At 36.0% G+C, this 25913-nt stretch overlaps 1 non-coding gene across 1 annotated transcript; it reads left to right on the top strand.

The window, feature by feature from the left end:
- Positions 1–9353: 9353 nt before the first annotated feature.
- On the top strand, positions 9354–9481 carry LOC138156754 (U6atac minor spliceosomal RNA). The gene has a single exon (XR_011167216.1). It is a non-coding gene; the product is annotated as a U6atac minor spliceosomal RNA (small nuclear RNA).
- Positions 9482–25913: the final 16432 nt, after the last annotated feature.

Below are 25913 nucleotides of genomic sequence, written 5' to 3'. Positions count from 1 at the left end.
TAGGTATATCTAAATATCTATCTCTATCAATCTATCAACCATCTCTGTGGGCAGCTCTTTGCGATTCAGATACAAATCCTTTTTGATACACTCCCCAGTCACTGGGATACATTGGCAACAGAAGGCACTTGCCACAAATATCCTTCACAAAATGGAGAGGTAGGAACAGAAGTGAGAGATGTTGTGGAGGAAGAAATGCCAAGATTTGAAAACTGAGGTGAGTAAGAGTGAGGGGGTAGAAAACTTGGGTGACTAGAGAATGGTGGTTTCCTGAATAGTAATATGGAAGTTTGAGAGAAGGGTAGTTTGCAGGGAAAGATGATGCTATATGTAGGTTGTCCATACTAATATTTGACAGATTATAAGTGCTATAAAATATTAGTAGTAGTAATACAGTAGTAGCATAATAATTATTATTGTCATTATTTTCTTAAATTAATAACTTCCAAAATGTAAGCCATCATCTTCTTTCCCCCACTAAATTTTGTCATTTCCAACCCATGGCATCTCTCACTTCTTTTCTCTTCTCTTGACTAAAAATGACTATCACAGTAGGTCCTCATCCTTTTTCTCTTGGACTATTTCAGTAATCTCTGTATTGTTCTTCCTCCTCCAAATCATCTTCCATACAATTGCCAAAGTGATTTTCCTAAAGTTTAGGTTTAACCATGTCCAGTCTGATTTTCCTCCCTCAACCCTCCAACTCAGTAAACTCCAGGTCCTCCCTTTTACTTCTATGATCAAATATAAATTCTTGTTAGGCATTTAAATATCTTCACAACCTGACCCTAACCTGCACTTCTTGCCTTATTACATGTTATTCCCCTTCATCTATCCTCTGTTCTGATCAAAGTGGATTCTTGCTGTTATTCACACATGACATTTAATCTCCCATCTCCATAATATTTCTGCTAGCTGTCTTCTATACCTAAGATGCACTCATTCTTAACTTTGCTTTAGAATCACTGATTTCCACCAAGACATGTTACAAATGATCCTTTTTATGATAGATGTTTCCTGGTTCATCCAGTTTCTTGTGTCTCTCTCATCCCTCTTCCCAATTTGTTTATATGTGAATATTCTTGAATATATGTATATATATATATGTATATATATATATATATATGCAACATCTCCACTGCAAGAATGCAAATTTTTCTTTGTTTCTCTAATGCTTAGAACAATACCTGACAAATAATAAGTCCTTAATCGATCTTTATTGGTTGACTGATTGGTAGAAATAATGCATAATAGTATGATAATATGATTGTTGACCTGTTCAAATAATAAATTTGTGGGACAGAAGAAGATGAACTCTTCAAAATGCCTAGGAATTTAATCGCATGGAGGTCTATATTCTGTGGAGTACAGTCAAGAGATTATCACGACCATGTGACATCATCTGAGCAAGTGACTAGTAAACTAAGATTATGTACATATTTTATGTAAAATTCATGGAACCACAGAGCCATGTTATACTTATTTTATCATGTGTATTTAAAATAACTTCAGGAAACAGGTTTCACTTGGAGGATGCAAATTTTTGGGAATCTATTTTTCAGATTCACTTAGGGAAAGAGGCTTAGAGTCAGGAGAGATCTGTATTTTAATCTCTTGCTAACCTGTGATTGGGAATAAATCATTTCCTCTTTCTGAATATCAGGTTTTTTATTCCCCCCAAATGAGGGTAAAAACAGTCATCATACTGAACCCACAGCATTATAATCAAATTAAATAATTCAAATATAACATTTTATCTATCTTTAATATGTAAATGACAGTTTTTATTAATTGCTCCATAAGCTTTTATTTACTTCCTACTGACTGAAGTTACAAACACAATGGATGATACAATCCTCATACACAAGAAGCCTTCATTTTAACGGGGAAACAAATACATATAAATGCATATTATGAGTACAATTCAGAGTTAGTAATGAAATGAAATATATATGAGAAAAAAGTTATAAGATGTATTGAATTTAGAATTGGAAGGGACCTCAGAAGTCATTGCTTCTTATCTCTCTCTCTCTCTCTTTTTTTTTTTTTTACATATGATGAAACTAAGGCTAGATGGCTAACCTTCCTGGGAAGGTTTGCCATCAAGCCCAATGATACATTAAAGAGAAGATCTGACCTCAGGTCTGTCCTTATTGTTTTTGCTCATTTCTTTCAGAATCTCTATGACCCTATTTGGGGGTTTCTTGGTCCTTATTTTACCCATGAGAAATCTCGTGCAGATTTAAGTGACTTATTAAGGGTCCCATACCTAGTAAGTGTCTGAGTACAGATTTGAACTCAGGTCTTCCTGAGCCCAGGCCTGACACTCCAGGGACTCTATACACTCCACCACTTAGCTCCCCCTACTCACTTCCCCTGGTCTTTTGACTTCAGACACAGTTTCCTTTCCATTGTACTCTGTTGCCAAGACCACACCTTAAACTCATTTCACTCTGGCTCTCATTGACTGGCCAACAACAGGTCCAACCCACTTAGTGGTCAATGTTTGGGTCCTGGTGGCTGAGAATAAATGTAAATTGTAATTGTTTTGGTTTTGGTCAGAAACTCCAAGGATCTTTCTCCCTGAGATTGTTGTTGTTTTAATAAGTAAAAGGGGCCATTCCTTGACTTATTTCTAGTCTAACCTTAATCAGTGAATGGGCATTGCCTCAATCAAAGGGAGAACTTGGGAAAAACTTTAGCTTATAAAAGTCAAAGTCTCCCACTGCATCCAGGACTTTCTCCAGTTGTCCTGATCTATATCTTGCCACTGGACCCAGATGGCTTCCAAAGAGAAAGTGAGACTGGTGACTTTGCATAGACCTTCCTCACTTAAATCCAATTTACTTGCAAGTCTTGGCATCACCTTATTGATGACATGGTCAACTTTGATAAGGTAGTACAAAGAACAAGAATAAACATGACAACAACATTGGTAGCTCTATTTGTAGGAGAGGACAATCAGTGGGGAAAGAAAAATGTCTAAGAAAAAACTTAAATTATATGGAGAACTAAATTATCTTGGTGGGTTTATTGCAGGTATCAAAAATATGATATGCCATATAGCTTAGCAGAAATAGGTAATGTAAATCATTGGATTACCTTAATGCCATATTAAAGTGGGACATATTAAAGATTTCTTGTCCATTAAAACATGATTTCTTATTATCTGGAAAGAACCATTCTGTGAAAAAGATTACTATCCAGCAAACCAATTAAGTTTGCCAATGTTGAGGTCTTTGGGGATTCTATCAACTTCCAAAGTTATGTCAAATGATCTTTTGTCTCCTAGTCCTATGATCCAAAAATATACTGTACTTTGGCATAAAAAGGACACATTAGACTTGTGCTCCAGTTATTTCTCAGGAAAAATCAAAGAATATATCCCTATTTTTTCTAAACATATAGCCAAACAATGAATCGAATCTTTTCTGCCCATGGAGAAAACAACACACTTACCAATATGGCATATATATTGGCTATATAGGGATGGGACAGAAAGCAACAAATGACCAGCACAGAAATGAGATAAAATTTCTCAAAGTTCCAAACGTAGGATGTCTTCTCCATCGGAAAAAAAAGAGAGATTTGTGACATAAAAATTATTCAAGAATTTAATGAGAGTTTTTGAAATATTTCCCACTAAAAAAGTTAAACCAAGGGGACAAGGGGAATCCCAGTTTTACAGGAAAGTGAGATCAGCATCAGAATTGCATTAACCAGACAATTCCAGCTAATTTGGATATGAAGTTTCAGTGATTAATTTAAGCACAGCAAGATTTCAATTTCATAAAGATCCTTCTACAGGTAAAGATGTTGTATTTCAGCCCTTTCTAAAATTTACTTTTTCTTCTCAGAAATTAACCAGATTGCTGCTCCCATGTCAGTAATATCGTTCAACTAGGAATAATATAACTTCTAAATATATAGGCAGTTGCCGCATAATAGTTATCACATCACGAATTACTAAAGGCAGAGATGAAATTGATGTCAGATTTTAATTAGACCAAACCAGAATAATCAAGTAGAAGTAGTCAAGACAATGCAATACTTACAAAAGGCAGACAAGTTAACATGAGAGTCTCCCCCCTCCCAAGTCATTTCAGACCTTCCAATTTATATATATATATATATGTATATATATGTAATATTTATATTTTTTAACCTTGCCATGCCATGAGTGATCACAAAACTGATTACTGACCACTCAAAGTAAAGTAATATGTCAGTTTATAACTATACCAGGCCAAATCTACCCATGAATTCAGACATGAATTGTAGCCAAGATAATATAGTAATGATATAGAGCATATAGACAAGTCTCTTGCTTATTTGTCTGTGGGAAAGCGAGGTGATAGGGCACAGGGATTGGAAAATAATTAGTCCTAGTTCATGTATTTACCAGAAAAAGGAGAGGGTAGAAGAGGATCTAATATTAAAACCCCAGAGTTTTTCATCCCAACACTTTCTTTTGACTCCTGAATCACAGTACCATTATGTACTATAGATGATTACCCCGGCCAGTTGGAGTACTCCAGAATTCAACATTTTGTATCTATTCAGACACAAGAGACAAACAAGCAATACAGGAAATATAGACTAAAAGACAAGACAGGCAATACAAACAAGAACCCTACCCTGGATAGTAGAGTTCTTCTCAGAATTATCCCTAAGTAAACTTTATCTTGTATATCCTGGAAGTTTCTGGGATGAAAGACTTAATCTTCTGATCTATTCATGTCCCTGTGTTAAGCCAATTTGCCTTTAAAATATTCAAGGATTCATTGATAGCTACTGGAAATTAATTTATTTTTGCAAGTCTAGAATTTACATGTAAGTCAGAAGGGCATGGTTGATCAAGAACTGGCCCATGAGAAAAGAATTGATTTTAAGTCTTAATCCTAACACATTCTGGCTATGTGGCCCTAGACAAGTCTCTGTCCCTCAGTTTTCTCATCTGTAGAGAAAGGGGTTTGGTCTTGGTGGCCTTCTAGGTTCATTCCAGCTCAAAATCTATGATTCAATGAGTCCAGCACAAGGAAAATAATGATGGTGGTGGATTTTGTATTGTCTGGTCAGCCCGAAGTAGATTTGTCTACTATTGACTAAACCTATCGACTTTTCCTTTTAGCTCATAATTAAAGCAATGAGAAATCCATATTAATGTAGCTAAAGCATCACTTTTAGATCCATAAACTTGAAGGTATTTCATGAGTTCACTTTAGTTTGTAAAAATTAATTGATTTGCCAACTTCTAGAATCTAAGCCTGAAGATGTTATCTGAATATTCAGAAATGAAATGTCCCATATTACATAATCTCACCTGTCACATTGGAAAGCTGTGTATCCATATCACAAAACCAGTCAAGTGACACTTCTATCAGCAGCCAGTTGTTCAAAGATTCCAGGTTGAGTTGGTGTCAAGTATATCAGCATCTCTGTGAATAAAATGGTATGGCTACCTTATTTCCCCAGAGTGAAAAGAACAAAAAACCCTTTGAACTTGTGGGGCTATAAGCCATCATTTCCAACATTTCCTAGGTTTTCAAAATTGGGGAAACAGGCCAAGAAAGAAAATGTGTCTTCAATGTTCTCATATATGCATCAGTGAAATACTTGACTTTTGAAAGGAACAAATATTTATTTATATCTATATCTACATATTCATGTATGCATGTATATGTACATACAGAGATATATGTATACACACACTTGCAAAATTGTGTATACATACACATATAATATATATATACATATACACATACATATGAGTGTTTGTGTGTGTATAGTGTGTGTGTGTGTGTGTTTGTATTTCTGTAATAGTAATGGCATTTAAAGATCCCCCTGCATTGGCTTGGTTTTCGGATTGATTGTGTTAAACCCCAGAGCTTGTGAATCCCACTTGTGGAATGGACTTGTTGATGTGAAAAGAGAGTGCTGAACTGGGAGGATCTGGTGATGTAAATTTAGAGAGACACAAGCAAAGAGAGAGGCAGAAGAACTTTTTGGAAGCAGCATCTTGGAGGCAGAGAGAGACGGAGAGGATTGCTGAGGGCCAGTTTGAATTGCCCAGGACTTTTGAGAGCTGCCACCCAGAGCTGCCAAGGACTGAGGAGACACAGTTGTTATGCTGGTCCTTTGTCTGTCTGTTTTGATGTTGTTTTGCCAGATTTGTTCACTGGTGAAGGACAGTGCTGTTGTTGCAGAGGTTCTGGAGCCTTGCTGTTGGTTCAGAGCTCCTGAAACTGTTCTGCAGACAGAGAGTGAATTAATGAAGACACTGGCAATGTATCTTGTGGCCTTGCTAAGCTTTGTCTCCCCAGGAACAAAGAGTGCTGAGAACTTGCCTCGGATCAGGATGAAGAAAAGACCTCTTTTTGGGTATTAAATGCTGTGCTTAAGATTGTTGAAACTCTGGGGTAGATGGCCTATTCAGTTGTAATCCAAGGGTGGGGAACTTTTGACTTTTTTGTGCTCTGTGATTGAACAAATGAATGTACTTTACTTATGATTGGAAACTAATCTCCATTTGAGAAGAGGGACTTTGCAATGGACTAAATGAATGTACAGCCTAGGGGTGGAGTGGTATTTAGATTTGTGATTTGTGATTGATGAAATGAATGTAATGTCCAGGGGTGGGGTAGTACTTGATTGAATTACACTTGGTAAATGCTATATTTTGATTTTCTCTGTTCTTAATTTTTCACTGAATAAAATGGAGAGCACCTATGCTGGTATTTTGAACCTTGTGAAGTTGCCTTTGCTTGAAATTACAATTCCCAGCACTGTGTCCACATAGTACATAGGTATTTAATAAACAATAAAAATAATAGTTTTATGTAGCTTTTGTAGCTTTTTAAGGTTTGCAAGGCACTTTAGTAATATCTCATTTTATTCTCACAATTATAGGCAATAGGTATTATTATTATCACCCCCATTTTATAGATGTGGAAAAACTGGGTCTGGAAGAGGTTAAGTGACTTGCTCAGAATCACACAATTATTATGTCAGTCTTTCTGACTTCAGATCCAGGGCTTTATATACACTGTACCATCTAGTTACCTCTAACAAATGTATAGCAATTAAGGGTTTACTAAAGAGAAAAGAAAATATTAGTATCTGCTCAAAACAAGATTTAAGAGGAAAAAAAATGTTGGGCATAAAATTGAACTTTTTCCTTATTTTTCTACCTGGAGAATAAATTGTTTGATTTAATTTTGCTGATTCTCAGTTTCCTCATCTGTTAAATGGGACTATCCCAATGAGCCTACAGGACCCACTTTAAAGGTTTTATTGTGTGGGAAGCTCTATCTATGTTCCTTTTTCCTCAGTGAATTTTTATGTAAGTCCAAAGGTTGGGAAGAATTGTTTCATAAGAAAAGTCTTCAGAACTATGAGCTCACACTGACTTAAATTGTGATTGATTGATTGCAATCAATCAAACAAACATTTATTTTGCACCAACTATGTGATAGGCACTGGCAATACAAATAAAATCCTCATGAAAAACCCATTCTTTTAGGACCTGAGGCCTGCACTCCTTAGTTGAATGCGCAATGTGTACTGGTCAATGAAACACCTATGGACATAATTAATTACCTAGCCCACTTTCTTACAGGTAAGGATACTGAGGCCTATAGAGGGGAATCCTTATTACTAACATTTCCTTGTTATGAATACTTGAATCTTTGCATCTGGAACCTCCACATCAATTTTGTCAAGAAGAGAATAATGAGCACACACATTTAAACGAGGAGGTGTGAAGGATAGTAAAGGAACCCTATTGTAAATGACTATGCATTCAACTATTTCTTTGCCAAGAAAACCACAAATGAGGTCATGAAAAGTCACAAAAGACTGAAAACAATGGAACAACCCAAATTGTTTTTTTTTTCCTGTGTGTAGAGAAGCAACATTGTGTGGTGAATAGAGAGCTGACATTGAAGTGAGGAAGACTTGGGTTCAAGTTCTGCTTCTTGTGTGTGTATATACACAGACACAAACACAAATACAGGCACAAACAGACAGCTCAAGTCATATATATATATATATATGAATTGAAATATATATGTATATATACATATATATTTTAATTCTTGTCCCATACACATAATTTTATACACATATGCATACATGTAAGTGCAACCACACACAGACACATATGTGTATACACACATAAACAAACATATATACATATAAACATACACTTGTTTTGGTATGTGTGCTTATATGCGCACTCACACACATACTAACTCTGCCCCAGGAGCAAAGCCTTGGTTGCTGTCGGAACTCATTCCAACTCTGAGGCTTTTTGCTGTGGCCCATTGCCAATCTCCAGTGGGCAGACATTTCAGCAATGTCAGCTTTTGCAATGAATATATAGCATCATTCACAGGAAACAGTATGAATGGGGAGATAATGAGCTCCCCTGACTGCCGACACAGGGTTTTTACATTTTTTTTTCTTTTTAAAGGCTTTGCCTTTTACAAGAAGCAACTGGACTTTGTGCTTTTGAAAACTTGCATTTTTCTTTCTTCATCCTGTCTTTTCAAGAAATCCTTTTAGACAGAATTTCAACCATTTGTTGAGATTATCAACAAATTTCAGTTAGCAGACAAATTTTTCTCCTGTCCTCCATTTCCAGCAATTGTTGTGAGCCACTCAGCCAATGGGCAAATCATTGGACAGGGCTTAGGCTATGGGATTTTATGAATAATGTAATTCTTTGGATAGATATTTTTCAGAAGAAGATAACTTTGGAGACATTTTTGATTTGTGTAAAAGAAAAAAAAAAGAGGGCTCTTCGTCTGTTTATTTCTTGAATAGTTTCCTAAGTAGGCATTTCTTTTCATTGCATGGAATGTTGATTTACATAGACAAACCATTTCCATTGGAAAGGCAGCCTGGTAAAGCAGAAAGGAGGTTGGAATCAGGAGAAAGTTTATTTCAAATCTTGCCTGTGTGGCTAACTAGTTAGGGGACACTGGTAATTCAGTTAACCTCTCTGACTTCCAATTTTCTTATTGGTAAAATGGTGTGAAAATACCTGTAGTACAGTTGCAAGTCATGGAACACTCCAGGAATTAAAGAATTAAAAGATAAGGGGCGGCTAGGTGGTGAAGTGAATAGAGCACCGGCCCTGGAGTCAGGAGGACCTGAGTTAAAATCCGGCCTCAGACACTTAACATAAAACTAGCCATGTGACTTTGGGAAAGTCACTTAACCCCGATAGCCCTACCTTCCCCCCTCCAAAAAAAAGAATTAAAAAATAAGTATTAATAGTAGAGCAAGTGATGGATCTAAAGTAAGAATGACCCCAGAATGGGAACCGCTCTTGGAAAGTTTACAGGAGGGTGCTGTATGAAAGAAGAGAAGGTTAGCATTACCCTTAAGAAAAGGAGAGGTCCCAGTGGTCTTCACAACATATAGATGGTTAAGGCATTGCCTTTGCCACCTATTGCCTGGTATCTAACCGTTTTTTAAAAACATTCCTAATGAAAAGACTAGAGTTGAGCAGAAAATACAATTTTAAAATGCAAGATTCAAGAGAAACCTAAAACAGCAAACAGGTAAAAAGCAACAATACAAAAGTTATTAAATAAGTTTACACATTTTACATCTATACGTGAGAAGATGCTACCTATATCTCTTAAGAATTGTATCTGTATTAGATTGGTTAGAAGAGGTATATATAGATAGAGGGTGTGGGTATAAGGTGATTTTGATCAGATGATATTAAAAAAAATCCAAGGGCTGAAAAAGAGCATTACAGTGGGAGAAGAGGAAAAGGAGAGGCAGAATGGGGTAAATTATATCACATGAAGAGGCACAAAAGATGGATTGCAGTGGAAGTAAGGAAGAGGGTGGTGATGAACATTGTTTGAACCTCATAGTCATTTAATGTGGTTCAAAGAGGGAATGACATACATGCTCAGTTGGGTCTAGGAATCTATCTTACCGTATGATGAAGAAGGAGAAAGAGGGAAACAAGAAAAAAGGGAGTGGTTAATAGAAAGGGGGCAGATTGAGTGAGGTGGTGGGCAGAAGCCAAACATTGGCAAGGAAGGGCAAGGTAAAAGGAGAGAGGGAGAAATTTTATACACATAGGCAAAGTAGAATGTAGGGAAACACACAATTAGCAATCATAACTGTGAATGTGAATGGGATGAACTCTTCTATAAAATGTATATAAAATAGGTAGCAGGCTGGCATAAATACAAGAAGCCTACAATATGCTGTTTACAAGAAACACGTTTGAAGCAGAAAGATACATAGAGTAAAAGTAAAAGGTTGGAGGTGAGACATAGACAAAATCACATGTGGATTGTGGTATTGGATACAACAAACATCACCATGAGATCCTAGATCCATTCAGATACATAATATCTATTCCTTAAGGTTTAATTAAACCAGATTATAATACATAATTTTACAAACCTGAAAGTATCATATACATTGCTGCACTATATCATTTAATGTCACAGAATATCATTATCACCGGATTATAATGGAGAAACATTTGGTAAACTCTTAAAGCCCTCTATGAACATGAGCTATTATTATTGTTAATATTAACAAGTCAATTGTTTACTATTATATTCAATGACTTCTTTGCATGGGTCAGAGAATGGATTGGTGATTTCAGTGACATAGTGAACATCTGAATGAGAAAATTCCTTCTACCAATGCATGTCATCACCTTTTCTGCAACTTGAATTTATTTTTACTTTCTTTTTAAAAATTTTAATTTATTTATTTACTTTTAGTTTAGAGCATTCAGGTCCTTGAGTTCCAAATTTTCTTCCCCTCCCTTTTCCCTCTCCCATGACAGCATGGGATCATATATAGGTTCTACAAATACTTTCACACTAAACATTAGTCAAGTTGTAAAGAAGCATAACCAATGGAGTGAACAATGAGAAAGAAGTAACAAAACAAAACAAAATACAAAAGAGAGAGAACAAGTAGTTTGCTCCAATCTGCATTCAGACTCTGTAAATCTTTCTCTGGATGTGGACAGCCCTTTCCATCATTAGTCTTTTGGAGTTGTCTTCTAAGCTTTCTTTGCCGAGACCAGCCCAGTCTATCAAAGTTAGTCATCATAGACATGATGTGTCTGCAATCGTGTACAAAATTCTCCTGGTTCTGCTCTCCTCACTCAGCATCTGTTTATATAAGTCTCTCCAGGTTATTATGAAGTCCATCTGCTCCTCATTTCTTATAGCACAATAGTTTTACGTTGCAGCCATATACCACAACTTGTTTAGCCATTTCCTAATTGATGGACATCCCCTTGATTTCTAATTCTTTGCCATCACAAAAAGAGCTGCTATAAATATTTTTGTATTTCTGGGACTTTTTCCCACGTCTATGATCTCTTAGTGATACAGCCCTAGAAGTGGTATTGCTGGGTGAAAGGGTGTGCACATTTTCACAGCCCTTTGGGCATAGCTCCAGATTGCTCTCCAGAATGGCAACTTGAAGTTTTAAAGTAGCAGTTCTTAATGGTCTTTTTGTATCATCGACCTCTTCAGCAATCAAGTAAAAGCTGTGAGTGCCCCAGAATGTATTTTTAAAGTCATAATTGAAAAAATAGAGAATTTCAATTGGATGTTAGTGAAAAGAAAGATGTAGTTTTTCTCCATCCAAGTTCACAAATTCTTTAAATCTACCAATGGACACCCAGGGTATTGAGAACTCTTTTTAGAAAATATCTCTAGAGAGACAGAGCCAAGACAGCAGAGTAAAAGCATTTCCTTGCCTAAATTCTCCCCCAAACCCCTCCAAATACCTTTCAAAATTACTTGAAACAATTTCTAGAGCAGCTACACCCACAAAAGATCGACCAAAACAAATTTCCAGCCCAAGACATCTTTGAAGGTCTGAAGGAAAGTTCTGTCGCACCAGGGTGAGAAAAGTCCCAGTCCAGCAGGCCATGCTAGCCTCCCAGGAGCAGACAGTGACTGAATAGCAGAAGCTGCAGCTGCTTCTGGAGCTCTTAACCAACAGACAGTAAGAGAGTCAAATAACTGGTCAGAAGGAGATTGCAGTTTTTTTTTCCTAGCACTGAGGCAGAACTCTGTTACTTTGACTGTACTTGGATACATGTTGCAGTCTTGAGTGGCAATCTCAGTGTGAGGAGGAGCTCTACTTGTGGCTGCAGTGGAGGGTGACGCTTCTCACAGTTTCAGGGCAGAAAAGAGTGCTTGTGGTCACTCATAGACCAGACCATGGGCCAGGAGGGTAGTAAACATTTCTCTTTAGGTCACATGACCTTGGGAGAATTGAAAACTTGCAGGTTCCAAGAAGTATCTCTGAAAATATTTACACAAAATCCCTGAAGTTTGCGACAGTTTGCTCTCCACCCTGGAAGCAAAGCCTACTTTAACAAAGAGTTAAAAGTAAAGGAATAGGCTGGGGAAATGAGCAAACAATAGAAAAAAAAACCCTGTAACTATAGAAAGTTACTATGGTGACAAAGAAGATCAAAATACTCACTCAGAAGACAACAAAGTCAAAGCTCCTACATCTAAAACCTCCACCAACAAAGAAAAATTGGCTCAAGGCCATGGAAAAGCTCAAAAAGAATTTGGAAAATCAAGTAAGAGAGGTAGAAGAAAAATTTGGAAGAAAAATGAGAGTTATGCAAGAAAATCATGAACAATGAGTCAATAACTGAAGAAAATAACACTTTTAAAAACAGACTAGGCCAAATGCTAAAGGAGATTCCAAAAGCCAATGAGGAGAATGCCTTAAAAAGCAGAATTGGTCAAATGGAAAAGAAGGTTCAAAGGCTCCTTGAATGACATAATTCCTTAAAAATTAGAATTTAGAAAGTGGAAGCTAATGACTTTATGAAAAATGAATAAACATTAAAATAAAAGCAAAAGAATGAAAACAATGGGAGACAATGTGAAATATCTCATTTGAAAAACAACTGACCTGGAAAATAAATCCAGGAGAGCCAATTTAAAAATTATTGGACTAACTGAAGGTTGTGAGAAAAAAAAAGAAGAGCCTAGGCACCATCTTTCAAGAAATTATGAAGGAAAACTGCTGTGCTATTTATCGGAGGGCAAAATAGAAATTGAAAGAGTCCACCAATAACCTTCTCAAAGTGATCCCAAAATCAATACTTCTAGGTATATTGTGGCCAAATTCCAGAGCTCCCAGGTCAAGGAGAAAACATTTCATGAATTCAGAAACAATTCAAGTATAGTGTAGTCACAGTCCATAACACAAAATTTAGCAACTTTTATATCAAAGGTTCAGAGGGCTTTCAAAATGGTATTCCAAAGATCAAAGGGCCTAGTATTACAACCAATACTCACCTACCCAGAAAATTTTTGTATAATCGTTCAGGGTGAAAATGGATATTAAATGTGATAGAGGACTTTCAAGAATCCTTTATGAAAAGACCAGAGCTGAATAGAAAATTTGACTTTCAAATACAAGACTAAAGAGAAGTGTACAAAGGTACAAAGGGAAATCATTAAGGATGTTAATAAGGTTAAACTGCTTATATCCCTACATGAGAAGATAATATTCATATCTCATAAGGTCTTTCTCATCATAAAGATACTTAGAAGGACTGTATATATATATATACATATATATATAAGGAACATATATGAGTTGAATCTGAAGGAATGATATCTAAAAAAATAAAATTAAGGGGTGAGAAAGCAATGTACTGGGAGAGGTAGAATGGGGTTATCTCACAGAAAAAGGCAGGAGGAAAAACAAAACATTTATAATGAAAGGGGAGATCTGGGAGTTGAGAAGGAGTGAATGAATCTTAATCTCATCAGAATTGTCTCAAAGAGGCAACACACTCACATATACAGGCACTGCATACCTTGCTTTATTGTGTTTCACAGATACTGTTTTTTGTTTGTTTGGTTTTATCATGATAAAATACACACTCATTAGGGTATAGAAATCTATCTTACCTTACAGGAAAGTAGGAGAGGGAGGGCATAAGAGAAGGAGGGTGGTGATGGGCGATAAAAGAGAGAGTAGATTGGGTGAGGAGGTATTCAGAAGAAAAACACTTTTGAGGAGAGAAGGGTGAAAGGAGAGAGAAATACTTTTACTTTTCTGCTTTGTTTTTCTTGAGGGATTTTTTTGTCTGTTTTATTTCACAACATGACTAATATGCATATATTTTGCCTGACTACACATATATAACCTATATCAAACTTCTTGGCTTCTCAATGAACAGGGATTGTTAGAGACAAAGGGAGATAATTTGGAATCCAAAGCTTTAAAAACCAATATTATTTGTTTTTGCATATAACTGTGAAAAAATAAGATTTAAATTTTTAAAAAAATCACCCTAGGAGTTAAGTGCTATCATTATCTCTGTTTTACAAATAAAGTAATTGTGTCTGAGCTCAAGTGACTAGCCAAAAGTCATGTAACTAGTTATGTGTCTGCAGCTGGATTTGAGGACAGCTTTGCCTGAATCCAGCTCCAGAGATGCATCTATTGCTCTACTTAGCATTATCCAATTTTTCCTTAGTAGAGTCCCTAAGGCTTAAAAATTCCATATCCTGTGTCTGAGTGTGACCATAGATTATAGCTGGAGGGGACCCTAAAGGCCATTGGGTACAACCCTTTGATTTTACAAGAAAATGAGTCTCAAAGAGGTTAGGGAACTTGTCAAGGGTCTCATAGCTAGTAATTGCCTGAGGTAAAAAAAAGCCAAATTTTTATGACTTCAAGTTCAGTATACTATCTATTGTCTTGTTCTGCCTTTTACATGAAAGAGCTAGTTTTTTTCCTTTGGGCTGGAATGTAACATATGTAAAAAGGAATAACAAGAAATAAGAATGAAAAAAAGAATATTAGTTGCAGATTTTTGAAGGCTTTACATTTTAAAAGAGGAGTTTATATTTAATAGTGGCAAGGTATTCAATATTGTTGAATAGGGAAGTGACATGATTTGATTTGTTCATTGTTATTGTGATGACCTTGTGGAGACTGGACTGGACAAGGAATTAGACACAGGAAGGATAATTAGGAGGCTAAATATGCCAAGGTGTCTTGAATGATTAGTATACAGTTCATTAGTGTTCCCAAACAAAATTGCATCCTAGCTTAGAAGGATATGATAAAATTTGAGTACTACTACCTTAGTGTGAGAAAAACAGGGCATAATGGTGTATCAGAGGAAGAATTCAGTGAATGGTGTTAGAATGTTTTTTTTTTATTTAAATTTATACTCTTATTTCACAAAAGAGATTTTATTTTTATGACGTGTCTGTAGAAATGTGGGGAACTTGAAAACAGAACCTGAAAATCTTTCAACTATGTTAAATAAGTAAGTTTTAGCTCGTGTAATTGAAATTATGTGTCTGTGGTTCCTATCTTTGGCAGTGAAAGAGAACTTGGCTGACCCACTAGTCTCTAGCAGACAGAATAATAGGTTCTCAATAAATATTTATTGAATTGAATTGAATGAACACTAGAACAGATGCCTATAGTTCCAAGGCAAGATTCATCACTGAAGAATTTATCCCAGTGTTTGAAATACAGCACTTATAAGAAAAAAATAAGGGATACAGAATCTAGACAGTTACACCAGAATTCATTTTTGACTATACTTAATCTCACATGAATCTTTTTGTATGCATAACACTGGCTCCATTAGCATAAAGTTTTCATTTTCTAAGAATGTTAATTGTGATAAATTTCTTTAAGTAGTAGCTGCAATAATAGAAAGATGAAAATTAAAGTTCATTCTGCTGCAAGATCCATTTCTTGCCCACCAGTTTTTATATTCCTCCTAGAAATTTGTAATTGTCTGATTAATGGTCTTATCAAAGTAGACAATATGAAGGAAAGGCAAAAAAAATCTTTTTAAAAAGGCCTATTGTAACCTTAGAAAGAGAAAGTAAATTGTTTTCAGCAAGGTTCAATTAGGAGAATATTTGGTTTACTTTCCTTTTCTTCCCCTTTATCCCCTTTGGGACATTATTTTCCTCATTATGAGTATTTCAGCCTAAGGCCAGGCTAAGACTAATTGACTATTTTCTGTCCTTTATTGTTCTTTCAAGTTTGCCTTCCTACTGTATGCTTACAGCTTTTCATTTTAAAAAGTGGAGACTAACGTACAAAATAGTTTTTAAAAAGTACTCCTGAAACACTTTAAACTTCCTAGAAAACCACATCCCTTATGCCCACTTTTCTATGTGTTAAAACAGTTTACATTTATGATAAATAAAAACATCTGACCTATATTTTGAGTAGGGCAAATGAGTATTTGCAGGTGAATGGGTTTATAAACAAAAGGATCAACTTTCTTCATTCTTCAACCCCTCCAAATCACACCCCCAAATTTAAAAATGCCCTGGCCTCGATTTTTACTATTAATGTGTTGTGGGGCATTCAGAACATTAACATAAGTTAATATTAAGCATTTATTATGTTCCAGTCACTATGCTAACAGCTGGGAATAGAAATCCAAGTAAGAAGAAAAAAAAAACACTGCCTGCCCTCAAGGAGCTTACATTCTAAGGGGGTGAGTACAACGTATTAACAGAAGTTGAAAAGCATGGGGAAGGGGAACTTGAGACCCTGGTAGAAAGCTAAGTACAGAGAGGTGAGAAACTAAACCCAAAGGGAATGAAGGCATGAACTTGGCTGGCCTGGGTACTTTCCTGAAAATGGGATTTTTGAGAGGAACTAACCAATTGCAAAGAAGGGACTGCTGGAACAATATTCCAGGGGAAGAAGACTTTTGTAAAAAGGGGAAGAAAGAAGTCCAAAAAATAAGAAGCAGGACCTCAAGATGACAGAAGGGGTGAATGTTATAGTGATCATCCTACAAAGGATGCATGGAAATAGACCTGTGTTGGTGGTCTAGTTGTGTCTTGGTCTGTTAAAAATGAGCAAACAAAACCTATGCAATGAGAAACTCTTAGCTGTTCCTTTTGTTAGCATGATGATGATGTGTGGAAAGTGATCGGTCACTGAGTCATAATGAACTGACTAATCAGTAGGCTTCAAAAGGAAAGGTTAAAGTTTCGACCTCCCTGCCCCTTTCTGTCTTCCTCTCCCCTACCCCAAAGTCAAAGGAACATATATACTCTTTCTTTGACTTTCTTTGTATTCCCAACACTCAGCACATTACCTGAAACATAGCAAATGCTTAAGAAATACTTGGCCCACTGGTACAGACTCCCCTTTTTGCATATTTCATAGGATATCCCACATCCTCTTAGCCTGGGGTCCATTGATAGATTCCATAAGGTCTATGAACTCACAATTGGGGATGGATGACATCTTTATTTCAATATAGTTGTTTTCTTTTGATTTTATTTGATTTATTTAAAATTATTATTCTAAGAAGAGGGTTTATAGGTTTCACCAGACTACCAAAGGATCCATAACACCAAAAATGCTAAGAATTCTCTGTGGTAGGAGTGATATAATGTGAATGCAAGAGGTGGAAAATAATAATAATAACATGGTAATGGGAGTGGGAACCAATGACCAGGAAATCAGAATGAGCTACTTGGAAATAACACTTAAGCAGAATCTTGAAGGAATCTAAGAAATCCAAGAGGCAGATGTTAGAAAAAAGGAACAACCAAGAGACAGACCTACTGAGGTCCAAAAGCAAGAGTTTTAAGTCTTTTTGAAGCATAAAAAGGAGGAGGAGACATACTTTTTAATTAACCTGGAAAGATAGACTGGGAAGCACAATGGAAGGGGAGAAAAGAATGAGATGAGCACCAGGAAGGTTAGACAATCTATGGGTGGATATTAGGGAGCAGGGAGTGGTACCTAGTGAAGCAAAATTTGATCTATCAAATCTACAAGTCAGAATCACCAGGATATAAATAATGCTAAAAAGATAGTAGTTTGCCAGGCCCTTTCCTCTTGGACCACTGGAAGATCTGAGTTCAAATCCAATCTTAATAGCTGTGTGACTCACAACCTGTATTTGCTCCCTTTTTTCATCTACAAAATGGGGTTAATTATAGCATCCACTTCCCAAAGTTGTTGTAAGGATCAAATGAAAGAATAATAATAAAGTGTCTGGCACATAGTAGGGGCTGCATAAATGTTAAATTGTTGTTATCATCAACCTCGTCGTCAAATCTACAGATATATTTTTATTCTGGTTTCATCTGACTATTGAGCACCTACTATGTACCTAGCATTGTACTAACATTGGAATGTTAGTTTAATATTTCATTCTGTTTTGTTTTCCTTTTTTCTCTTTCTGCAGATAGAATTCAGTGTGACTTCTTTTTATCTGGGACACTTGAATGCCAGGAAGCCAGGTGAACTTATTTTTAGTGGAATGGCATGATTTTAAATGGGAATGGAAGGAGGAAGGAGAAGCAAAATAGAGAGAGAGAATAAATGGTTGTTCATTGGTCAAAACAAAGAAAAGCAAAAAAAAAAACCCCCCAAAAACAACAACTGAACTCTAGTCTTGGCTGGGCCACTGATGAAGCTATGTGATCACTAGGTAAATTAATTAACTCTTTAATTATCATTTTACCCATTCACTAAATGTTAATCATTTTAGTGTGAATTGAGGAGCTTCTAGGTGGTGCAGTGAATAGAGTACTGGCCCTGGAGGTGACCTGATTTAAAATCAGGCCTCAGACACTTAACATAAAACTAGCTGTGTGACCTTGGGCAAGTCACTTAACCACAATTGCCCTATGTTCCCCCCTCCAAAAAGCAAAAAAAAAAAATATATATATATATATAGTGTCAATTTAAATAATGTTCAGAAAGGACTTGAGGGAGAAAAAAATCCTGTATCATGCTAATTTCATTTGATCCAGAATGTGTTCATTTGGAATCCATTCATTCCTTCAGAATTGCTCAGGTTGGTTAATCTTCCCTTCTTAATACCTTTGAATAGTTCATTCATCTTATACTTGGGCTGTGGTTCTACAAATAATCCATCTGGAGTCAGTAAACTCTTTTTCAAATACTATTTCTGATGCCTTCTGTCTTTGTGACTTGAGACAAGTCATGACCTACCCAGCTTCAGTTTCTGTATTTACAGAGTTATACTAGATGACCTCTGAAGTGTTTACCAGCTCTGGATCTAAGATCTTCTGTAAGTGCTGGGAAACCTGAATTTTTTTCCCTACATTAGTTCAGCACTTGGCATAAAATATTATAGTAGAAATTCCTTTGGGGCTTTCTATGATTCACATTCCACCTTACTATTAAAAACTTCATTAACTTTTCATCTGCCATTAAGAGAAATTGCTATGAAATAAACATTTCTAAACAGTCACATGTCCTAGAAAGTGTCTCATTTTTTCTTAAAACAAAATTATTTTTTATCACTGTTACTTCAGAACTTTAGGTAGGGGAAGTGGGAAGGTCTCTGACAGCTCGTTAGAACTGGTTGTTTATCATTTGTCTCTGCAGGGGGATGAGAGAGACAAGGCCAGTTAATTCTCCTTAGGATGCAACTGAAGGGGAAACTGTCATGTCAATCTGTCTGCATTTCAGCTGGAAGTGGCATCTGCCTGGAGCAAAGAATTGAAGGATGGACCTGTGCATCCTTTTGAGTGAGTTAGTAAGATTAGAGGACTGTTATTGGACTGCCTGGGATCTGCCATGGGGAGTGTGAAGGAATCTATGCATCGAATACCATACAGGTACAATTTGAAGTCAGAATTCAGACTAGGACAGTCAAAAATGTACCATCTACATAATCACAAACCAGAAATAACAAAGTAGAAAGCCTAACCTATGGATGGAGATAAATTTGGCCTTTTAGAAAGAAGTCCCTTTTGAATGCTCTGTGTATTCCAAAGTTTTTCATGAGCTGTTACCAAAACACGTTATTGTGACCAGGAGGAGACCTAAGAGATTATTTCTCTTGATGGGAAGAAGTTGTCTATGGAAAATACAAAACCAACAGTGGGTCTTGCTCAGCATATTGCCAATAATGACTCATGCACAAGATGTGATATTAAACAAAACAAAACAAAACCCATGAATGGTGTGTGTAATCAGGATAAGGGCTTGGCTGACCACATAACAAAGAAAAAGCAATGTATTAATATCTACGAAACTATCAAGGAAGTAAATGATGTTCTTTAGTGGATCGTTAGCCCCCAGGGAAATATATGCATAGAAATTGAACAGGATAGTAAAGTACAGATGGATTGTTATTTACACCCAGACCAGTTATCTCATCATTCCCCACTCTGAAGTGCTACTTTATATTTCTCCATTTTCCACCAATAACTTCATCATCTTCCAAGATCACATCAGCCTTGGTACTCACATCTGTTCAGTACACTCCTGGGACCTCTCTGATCAGAGAATGGTTCAAGGATCTCCTCTAACTCTGTTTAAGGAGGGTTTCAGGCCAGATATCTCTTCATTTTCCACCCTGGTCTATTCTTTGGACATTTCTGTCACTCCCAGGACGTCTACCTTTTTTTCCCCATAATCTTCCCTCCCCCTTTTTTTCAGTTATCTTTTGTTTGTTGTCTTCTCTCATTAGTTTGTAAGCTTCTTGAGAACCAGGAGAGTATTTCTTTTGTATTTGTATACCTGCTGTTTACCACAGTATCAGTGAAACATTAGGCACTTAAAATGCATACTAATTTACTCCATTCATGGAAGGTACTCATGTCAATGTGATCACAGATCCACTGGGGCATAATATTCATGAAGAATATAAATATTATGAGGAAAATGAACTTTTGTGTATGTTTTTACACCAGAATTTCTTAAATGGGCACACTCCTCCAAGTAAATTTAATTCAACAAATATTATTAAGTAGCTGCTACTTACAAGACACCATGATGGCTCTTGATGATACATAGACCAAAAAAGAAATATATTCTATTGGGGGAGGTGATAAAACATCTAAATTCAACTCAATGCAATGTGACAAGCATTTGTTAAATTCTACTTCAAGGCTCTGCTGGAAGCTAAGCATATAAAACCAAAAGAGAATAAAAGACTCAATTTCAAGAAGCTTACAATCAATTTGCTGCTTTTACTGTATTATTAAAAGTTAGCATGTTAGCTCATTGTTATCCTTTTTGTTTATGAATGTGTAAGCAGACACATATCTACATGAAAATTTGAGGAGGTGGGAGAAGAGAGCATTAAAAACTGGGCAATCAGGAAAATTTTCCACTTGATGACCCCTGAGCCATGAAGGAAGCTAGGGAATCCACACACCTACCTGTGATGAAGACATGAATGGGAGTCAAGAAATACCAAGTGCTTTGAGATCCTTTATGAAAAGATGTTCTTTACTTTTGAATTATTATCTATGTACCTTGCAATTTTTCCATCTTCATAATGACACTAGAGTTTTTAAATTACTTTCCACTCTTTATCATAGAGGGGAATAATTGTGCTACCTTTAATGGCCATAATGAATAGGGTTCAACAGTTCACCTGCCCCTGTATATCATATTACATCAAATCATAAATTATTCCTTCTTTTCATTAAGTCAGGCAGTGAAGCACTCTAATTGCCTCAAGCATGGAAAGGCATCACACACCTGTTCCTAATGAGTCTTAGGAAGTTGCTCACCATTTGTCCTTCTCAGACCGCAGTTTGCAAAGCATGGTCTAGAGACGCTTGCAGGTCCCTGAGGTCCCTTTAGGAGGTCCAAGAGACCAAAACTATTGTCATTATAATACTAAGCATTTATTACTAATAATTTCATTATAATACTAAGCATATTTCTCGTATGATATAACCCCCTATAAACAAAAGAGCTTTATGAGGAGCCCTCAACAAGTTTTAAGAATGAACAGGAGTCTGGAGATGAAAAAGTCTCTGCTCTAAGGAATTGAGATATCAATCACTTAGGAGTTAAGTAACTAGAAAAGTACCATGGGTTAGTGGATAGAAAGCCACCAGCAGGACCTGGGTGCAAGTCTCACATTTGATACTAAATGGCTATGGGATCCTGGACAAATTCCTTAATCTCTAAATTCTCTTGCCATCACCCTAAGGTTATAGGTACCAATCTGCATTGTGAGAGGGAGTTCACAACATTAATTATATCACAAGCATATCACCTATCAATATCTCTATTGTCCATAGCACTTTTATGGTCTGAGACTACTATAAAGATACATAACGTGCTTCCTTCAACTATGGTAGGCAAAGAAAATAAAAGAAACAGCATGCTCACTTATGTGCATAGTGGCTGAGGAAAGACCAGAATCAGGCATTCTAATTTATAATCCAGGACCCTTTTCATTAATCTAAAACCCTTCTAGGCTCAGATATACTTCTAGGAATGTCCAAAAAGAAAGTATTATTTACATTTGACAAAATTCCATCTGAGTGGACTCATAGTTGAAGAACTAAAAAATAAAACTATATCTGGAACATTCCTATACAGTTACACAATACACATTCAATAACGTTGTACATTTTTTTTTACAAGAAAAAAGGTATTCTTGGTATAGCTTTACTTGGATGGAATGAGCTTTTTTAAAAAGAATTTCATCAAATGTACATTTATATCACACTGCATTAAATCATAAAGTATTCCTTCCCTCCATTAAACAGGACAACTTTAAGTTTTGAAAGTATGAATACTTTTAACAAAATTAAAAAAAAAGAAAAAGGGGAGGCATTCTGCTAATTTTTAAAGTAGGAGGTTCTTCTTCCCAAAGGGCTATAAAACTGAACATACTTTTGATCCAGCAATATCATTGCTAGGTGTGTATCCTGAAGAGATTTTTTTAAAAGGGGTAGAAAGGACCTATTAAAAAAATCTTAATAGCATATTTTTTGTGATGATTAAGAATTAGAAATTGAGCGGATGTCCTCGTTAAGGAATGGTTAAAAGATTTGTGGTATATGATTGTGTTGGGATATTATTGTGCTATAAGAAATGGCAAGCAGGATGATTTCAGGGGGAAAAACATGGAAAGACTTACACGAACTGATGCAAAATGAAGTAAGCAGAACCAGGAGAACACTATACACAGCAATAACAATATTATATGATGTAGTACTGTGAATGACTTTTCAGCAATACAATGATCCAAGACAATTCTTTTTTTTTAAGCAATTGGGGTTAAGTAACTTGCTGAAGGTTACATGGCCAAGTGTTTCTGGGTGGATGCTAAGTGTCTGAGCCGGGATTCGATTCCCTAGGTCATCCCAACACTGGGGCTGCTGCTCTTACTCTCTGTGCTACCTGGCCGCCCCATCCAAGACAATTCTAAAGGGCTCATGATATTGCATACTATCTTCCTCTAGAGAAAGACCTGATGTTGTGTTAATATAGACTGAAACTATATTTCAATTTCTTCCTTTTTTTTCTTTTGTTCAAGTCTCATTGTACAAAATTTCTAATATGGAAATGTATTACATTATTGTATGTGTTTAACTTTTATCTGATTGCTTACCATCTCAGAGAGGGGGATGGAGGAGGTAGGTAGTATAGAATTTCAAACTCAAAACTTTAAAAAACAACCAATTGTTAAAAATTATTTCAATAGGTCATGGGGGGAGGGGTAGAGGTTAAAGTACTAAAAAAATAAAGTGGGAGGTTCCTAGGGAAAACCAAGAAGGTTCATTATATGGATGCTTCTTAAAAGCTTACTGTTTTTAGAGAATTAAGACAAATAATGGCCTGTATGTGTGTATGTGTGTAGGGAGAAGGGGAGTGGGGGGTGGGGAGGGGGAAGCACAATGCTTCGTAAGATAAGATTTCCTCCCCAAGAGAGTTTACAGCCTAATAGGGAAAATATTATTGTGAGGACTTTTTAGTGTTGAGTTAGTAGAAAAATAACAGCATACAGATAGTTGGAATTTTGCTAACAAAGTGATTAAAATATCTATACTTACAGATTCCACTACTAGGTATCTACCCCAAGGAGGTCTAAGAAATGTCTTGTATACGCAAAAAATGTTTAGAGCAGTAGTTAAAAAGGATAAGTCCTTTTAAAAACATGGAACAAATTCAATATGATAGTTTCAATACTATCTTATTTCTTGATTTTTCTTTGAACTTCCTTCTGCTCTCTTCTGTACATTTTTATAGGTTTCTTTTCATCTTTTCTTGGCATTACTATAACTACTCTTTGTCTTTCTAAGAAAAAGGGGAAAAATAAAGCCCTCTTGTGATCGATAAACTTAGCCAGGCAAAACAAGTCGTCAGAGTTGCCAAGTTAGATATGTATGCTTGATTCTGCACCTCTAGCCCATCATCACCCTATCAAGAGGTAGGAAGTTTGATTCATCCTAGGTTTCATTGAACTATGACTGACCATTGCATTGATCAAAGTTAACATGTCTTCTTTATAATGATGTAGTCATTGTATAAATTGTTCTTCTGGTCCTATTCCTTTCATTTTGATTTCATTTCTCCATTTCTTGTGATGTGATAATATCTAATTGTTCATATATAATAATTTTTCAGTCATAAGTGAGGAACTAGAAACAAAATCTTGGTACATTGTTCTTGAATGATTGTACAAATCTTGGTACATGTTATGTAATTATTTTTTTCTGTAAGAAATGATAAATGTTATGAATATAGAAAACTATGAGAAGACATGAATTGTTGCAAATAAAGGAAATGAGAACTAGTCAAACGGTGTGTAATTATCCTCAAAAATGTACATGGAAAGAATAACAAGATAAATGAATCTTAATGTTGTGAAATTATAATGACCAAGCTTGTCTCACCCCTATCCCCATACCCCAAATGAGAATATATATCCCACTCTTATATTATGAGAGAAATGTGGGAAGATTATGATGAGGTGATATATATGTATATATGTATATATGTAAATAAATATATGTGTGTATAAACACACATACCTATACACACACACACATATATATATATACATATATAAATACATAATATATATATGTATAGGCTGGGAATGATTCAGGCTAGCCTGATAGTTCAGCTTCTGTATCAGAATTAAATGATACATCAATGGGCCATATAACCTAACAAATGGAAATTCACTCATTCATAGTTTGAAAAGGCTATTCATCAATCTAAAGCATTGATTAAGTGGGGAATATCTGCCTGCCTTTGTTTTTAGCACATTGGTCTGCTTGTGAAAAATCCAAGGGACGTCCTTCTTACACCTTGTGAACTGGATTTTGTCCTTAGGCCAGGAAGATATATGGTTCAAGTCTTTGATCTTTGGGACTATTAAGTCTAAAGGATGATTTCACTTTCTTTTGAGGGAAACAGGCAAACAACAACAAAACCTAACACATGAGGTAGGGTCTTAGGAAGAGCTAGCCTAACCTATATGGCTCGTGTCACAGTGTAGAATCCTATGTATAATGTAACATTTCACTTACTATATTAGTTTAATTGAATCATTTGACTTTTAAAAAATTCTTTAATAAAAACGAATGACTATCTGAGGAAGGGAGGGTAAGGATGTATTAGGCAATACAGGTCATGTAAAATAATTGGTTGTTCTTCATTCTCAAAGAGGACCCAAATGACATCACTATGCTAAAGTTAAGTTTCAATGTGTCTGACTGTGACTGATCAGACCAATACAAGCTCAGAATACTCTATCACAGGTTGGGTACAAATAGCCCCTGTGAACATTTGGGGTGGATTCTCCAAATGTGCGTGTCCCATGTTTCCTTTGAACTGTTTCAATTCTGCTTTGCCCATAGAGCACAGCACCTTCTTTGATGTGGGCATGCCATGCTGAACAGGTGTCTTCCAGTGTCTACCATGTCACACAATCAATTCCAAAGTTTTTGAGAGAGATCTTGAGAGTGTCTTTGTATTGCTTCTTCTGACCACCATGTGGACACTTTCCCTGCATAAATTCTCCATAGATAGTCTTTTTGGCAAGTGTACATTTTGCATTCGGACAATGTGGCCAACCTGTCAGAGTTGTGTTGTCTGAAGGGAAGTCTGAATGCTTGGCA

This window comes from Petaurus breviceps, unplaced genomic scaffold, assembly GCF_028583685.1.
Source record: "Petaurus breviceps papuanus isolate PSGF00001 unplaced genomic scaffold, PetGlider_PUasm1.0 156, whole genome shotgun sequence".
Taxonomy (NCBI): domain Eukaryota; kingdom Metazoa; phylum Chordata; class Mammalia; order Diprotodontia; family Petauridae; genus Petaurus; species Petaurus breviceps.
Note: the sequence above shows the minus strand (reverse complement) of the source record. Positions and strands in the feature narration are given on the sequence as shown.